Raw genomic sequence first — 6,044 nt, 5'->3', positions numbered from 1 at the left:
AAGGTGGAATCAATACTCCTGCAAATTTAATAGCTCAGAGACACTGAGAGCATCCAACTCTACAGCAAAGCATTTCAGAAGTGCCGATGCTTTGTTACAAGCAGAAGAAACTGGATGTACCATTTTCAGAAAACAACAGAAGAGGGTATAATTCCCATCAGTGCCTATATATTTGTTGATGGAGTTATTCCTCCATGCTAGGCTGCGTGGTGTCTCTGCAGCACTTTTAACCTTCACCGGCCAAGGAATTTCAGTTCTGCAGTCCTAGTGGCGCCTGACCAATTTCATGGCCAGGATGAGGAAGAAAATGCACAAATGCTTTTTTTTTTTTTTACCCCAACATGGCAATGTTCTTAAAGAAATCCAACAAGAGGTGCAGAGTAAGCAGTCCTTCCCTTCAGATCATTAAATTTGTTGACATTTTAGGCAGAACTGGTATAATACCTTGTGAGGAACTTTTCAGTTAGTGCATTAGTGCTCCCATTCAGAGTAAAAGTTATTAAGTCAAATATATGTGATCAGAGAGTTTCCAGTAGAGAAAGGCTTTAAATAATATCCCAGAGCAGTTATCCACCCTGTATTCTGCTATCAAAGAGTAGTGGACCTACAGTGGCTATGTAGAAAACCTTATTGGCAGATGATCAGAGATAATCAGAGAAGGACTGGGTATTTAAAAACAGATTGTATCCAAAAAGCAGGGGGGGTTATTGCTTGATAATTACTCCCTTCTCATGCTAATCCATACTTTAATTAATTCAGGCATTCAGAACAGCTGCCCAGGTACTGCATAACAACCTTGGCCAAGCACCAGCCATCCAGCTGAGCTGCCTGCTACTCTTACCTCTTTCCTCACAAATGTTGGATGACAGTGAGAAGCTGATTGTGATGGGTGACTGGCCAAGCATCATTGTGCACAACAGGAGCTAGACGGGAAGAAAGCAGAGTCCAATGCTTATGCTCATAGGTGTAAGGGTGAGTCAGCTTTCAAAAACATAAAACCAAAGATTATTCTTATTTTTTAAGGAGGAAAACTGCAGCAGCACCTATAGAGCTGGAATAGGCTTGACCCCAACCTATGGCTCTGCGCTGAGGATTACTGATGCTAGCTGAATGAAATGCTCTGGATGCAAATGATTTATACTGGCGCAATATGTTATGACTCTATCACTCACCTTGAAAGAAGAGACTAAAAATGCTTTGATAAATGGTTTGAAACATTGCCCAGTTTCACCGGCTTTGTTCTTCTAAGCGTTTGTACCTCTTGCTTCAGCTGCAAAGCTATTTCATCATGTCCTAAAACAATGCTTTGCAGAGAACTGCAGGATAACAAGCTATAAAGTGGAGCATGTTGGCCTACCCAGCCAACAGAGAGTGTAGTCTTAACAGAAAGTGCTTTATGCCCTTTTGTGGCCAAACATTACAACACAGCACATTTACACAGCACAACCTCACCTTTACTTCCTACAGGCATGTTTGATGCTGTCTCAGGCTTTCCTTTTTTCCTTTTGTCGTGCAGGCTGGTAGAGCAAAGCTTTTCTTGTATCGTTCTTTTCTGATGGCAGTCGTTCCACCCTCTGTACATTTGGACCCTGGAGCACCACTCTTAACCTCCTCTGAGGCTTGGCTTCTCCTGGATCTCACACTTTTGTATGGTAGTGACTTCTGGTGCCGTTTATGGTAATCAGCCCCGTCAGCGAGTTCTCTCCAGCTACAGGTTAGCACATTCACGAGTCCCTGAGGGAAACCAGTCTCATGCTAGCAAGGAGCTGCAACTTTCTCCAAGTTCCTGTAACGTGTTGGCAGCCACAGACTTATTCCACGTGGTGAGTGCTCATTTGCCTGTGGGATCAAAGGTGTTAGGGAGATCTTTGGGTTTGAGTCCTCCATAGTGGTTTTACACAAGGAACGACAAGACGCTTGTTGCAAAACTGGATATTTTTCTTTTCTTGTTCTATCGTTGTTTAAGAAACCATCTTCATGGCTTTCTGTATGCTCATCTACACAAACGGCACTCATGCCTTCAATCAGGCTGAGGAGAAAAAAAAAAAGCTGTGTCGTTAAGTGAGAGCAGTAACAGTTGAACACAGAAAAGAGACCTGTTAGCTTTGCTGTCTGTAACACGCACGTGGACAGGCTGGCAGGGCTCCCTTTCACAGTTGAGACTGAGCCACATTTCTTCCCAAGGAAGACGCTCCTAGAGCAAGCTCAGAGATACCTGTGCACAGCAGCACAAGGAGATTTAGTGCAGCCATTGCCAAACCAGGGAGTCTCTGCACCGACAGTGTATGCTTTGGACTAGGCACCCTGAAGTGCAGTGTAACATACTGTAATGTAACATGCTGACTGATTTCTTCTCTCCTATGCAGAGTTATCTTCTCTTGCCTCAGTAAAACAATTAAATCCAAAACTTTGCTTTCTTAGATGTGACATGCAAAGGACTTTTAGATGAAATGAAACTTTGAGTGTCTAAAGAAGTCTTCTCCTCTAGCTGCTGATTCTATATACCCTATTTCATGTTGGGCTTTTTTTTTTTTTTCTCAGTTTGGGAACTCTGATCTTCCACGGTAATGAAAGGACCATCTTTATTTTAAACTATAACAGTTTAATTAGAGGACTGCCAATATGGACAATTTATTAGCAAGTTTTAGGAGTTTTAAAATCTAAAGTACAAATCTAAAAATCTAAAATACAAAGAAAGTTTACCAAAAAAGTCTTACTCCTCAAGCTTCTTACAGCTTAGCTATAACTACATGGTTACCCCGTCCAGTTTCAATGGTAGCTTCTTACACTCTTAAGTTGAGTGCAAACAAACATGTTCATAGACTGAAACAACCTGGAGTAAATTTATGAAATTCAAAAGCAAGTTAGGCAAAACAAGGTTTGTCCTTGGAACAAAAAGATCAGTTTAAAGCAAAACTAATGAAACCTGAATTTAAAACCCAGTTATCCAGAGCAGTCACACCCCAGAGGAATGCTGTGAACACCAGCTCTCAGTACATTAGTCAGCAAACATAAACTTCATGAAATCCACAGAGCTGTAAAATGTGCTGTTGTCCAGTCCATGACTAAACAATAGAACAAGGCTATTATGTGGCATTCTTTTACTAACTGCTCAAGATTTGTATGTTAAATATATTAAACTCATGAAACGCTGACAGCAGAAATGAACATTAGGTACTACATCCCAAGGAGTCAGGGTTAGGTATAGGACAGTGTCACCTTCCCGCTTGTCTCCCTTTGCTCACACTACAGGGTGGGATGCCAGTTCTCGTCATGTGCCTCCCCCATCTCTCCTGTTCTGCCTGGCCACATCTACCTTGGGAGGCCTTTTCGTGTCTTCCCTGAAAACTAGTTGACAGAAACTTCCCTGCTCCCATCACTACTGGTGTCTCGTGGGAAGATCTGTAGTGAAATATGAGGACAGTTGTTCTGGTATCTTCTGGCCCCTCTCTAGTTTTCATCTACGGCAAAATGAATGTTTCAAATTTAAGACTGGAGGGGGTGTGAAGGGGAAGAGGGAAGCAGAATAATATCCTGGATATAAAAGAAAATACCTTGACAAAGAAACATACAGGTCCTGCCTCCAGTGCTGCAGCTGTAAATACTGGTTCCATTACTCCCTGGAATGAAGAAGGGATGGAGCACCCCAGAGGGACATAGTTATGTCAGCAGGCTGTGAGAAAGAAACTGTTCATTTTTTTTTATACTAACAGCAAAGCTGAGGAATTACTTTCTGTGTGAGGCCTTGAATATCTGCTTCAAATAATACAGGAACCACCACTGTATGAATGGGAATACATTAATGTGTCAGTGGATTAAATTATATGAAGTTGATTACAAAACTGAAGAACAAAATATCAGTTTTTGATAATTTAGGTTCATACTACTCTAAACTAGTGTTTTTATGAGATATGACCTACAATCATTTCTGAGGATAGGCAATGTCTCCATTTGCAATCTGAAAAAGAAGACTGCTTCCATCTGCAGTTATGACTCAGTGAGTACATCAATAAATATGCTTTTATTAGAAAAAGGAGGTTTATGACTATCATAAATATAAAAAATTTATTTGAAAGATACCAGTGTGGTACCTTGACTCTGTGCTGCCTTTCCATCCCCTACCAAGACTGCACCCAGGCACACAGATCTGCTGCCAGGGAGACGCTCACTGTAGCACATCCTAACGCAGACATCTGCATAGATGCCCAGTGCAATAGCTCCTTATCACAGAAACATAAGGAATCTTTTTGAAGCATTGGTCCAGACAATGGTTTGTTTTGTTCATGTGAATCTTGTCGCTTAAAAGCAATTTCAAAAATGAGCTCCAGAGGAGGCAATAAACTGACTTATTTTTATATTTCACAGCATGCATCTATTCATGCAAACTGAAAAGCGTGTGCTTTGTCCCAGTCTGAGTGTACAAACAGCAGCCTGTGCTTCTCAAGGTGACTTTCAGCAGTAAAACAGATTAAATTTGTTTCTTTTTAGAAGCTCTCCTTGCATCCTTTGAAAATCTGTCCTCCGAAGGACACAGATGTTGTGACACTAGCTGATACAAGCCAGTATGTTTGGATTATGGCTGACAGGCTGTAATCAAACTGGTGTTTGGTGGGGGGAAAAAAAGTCGCTAAGGAATGCTGAAAGAAGTCCACAGTAAACAGTGTTAAATGTGAATTCTTTGGCTGCTTTTGTCACTTTTAACTTTGATTTAGCTATTTCATCTAGGTTTCAAGTAAAATTTTAGAGAAGGAATGGTTTCAGAATTGAGGAAGCCCTTTGTCTTGCTCATGCTAAGGAAGACACTTTTTGGTGAGAGCTGTCATTCCCACAGTAAATGCTATGGGTGATGATGGCTGAGGAAGTACAAGTGTCCTCTGTCCTCAGCAATTGGTGAGGGGAAATATCTTTCCTTCTAGACTTCATAAGACATATTTGCTCTCATGTAAGAAACGTTTCCTTTGTCTACATCCAGCCTTTAGGCACAATATTAAAACTCTCGTCATAAAAATTATCCCATTGACTTCAGTGGATTTTTAGAGCTGAGTAAGGACTATGAGTTTTGGCGCTAAGCTAGGAAAAAGAATATTAAAGTATGATAAACACATAAATAATGGCATCAGTCCCAGAAGTACAAACAGAAACAAATATAACATCCCTCTTCTCAACTCTTCTTGGGACTGATACAGGCCACTTACTCCCTAGTTGTCCTTCCTCCCTTTCTTCCAGGATTAAACTGCAGCTGTCAGAGACAGTTCCCCCACTCCATTCCATGCCATTTCTTGACACTTACATACAGCTTGAAAAGAATACACAAAAGAAAACATAACATACCCTGAAAGATCATAACTTCTCTTGCTAGGAAAATAGTGCAATGGGAGCTGCCTCCTTGGAAGAAGAAGAAGAAGAGGTGAGTCTCTGTTATCTTTCAGGACAGGGTTTCAAGCCCTGCTGCTTAGTTACCACATGTTTTGGACTGCATTCATCCCTTCCCTTAACTCCCCAGCCACTGCCTGCCTTTGTCCAGGAGGCTGGCTAAGAAAAAGGAATACCCCTGTTAGAAAACAAAAAACCCCAGTATCTTTATCCAACTAAAAATGGCATTCACATGTCTCTTCTGGCCTACGGCCTGTCCAATACTGTCTTCTTATCATGCTGCCTAGTATAGCATGAAATTGGAAAATGTAGCATTCGTTACTATAATGTGTATTAAATGCTAGGAACAGCTGACTGGCAATGACAGAATGGGGGCAAAAAAAATCTGAGCTGGTAAGGGCATGCTACAAGACGTGGCTTACTCTCTCTGCTTCTAAGAGACCAGGTCCTCTTCAAAGCTGCCGGGTGGGGAATGTGGAATCCAGCTGTCAGTCTTTCTTTAATGTTTGCTTTGTTAATGCAGTCAGTCCAGCTTCTTACTCCCACTTGGCAATTTTTTTCATTCAGCATTCCTATTTTTGCACGTTGGTTATCAAGCTATTATCCGGTTGGCTGTCTGTACTCTCTTATAGAGAGTATAGCACTAATTCTGGGTCTGGAAGCAGCGCAGC

The sequence above is a fragment of the Rissa tridactyla genome, chromosome 1, assembly GCF_028500815.1.
Source record: "Rissa tridactyla isolate bRisTri1 chromosome 1, bRisTri1.patW.cur.20221130, whole genome shotgun sequence".
NCBI classification, from domain to species: Eukaryota; Metazoa; Chordata; class Aves; order Charadriiformes; family Laridae; genus Rissa; species Rissa tridactyla.
The sequence above is the reverse complement of the archived record's forward strand: the minus strand, read 5'-3'. Positions refer to the sequence as shown.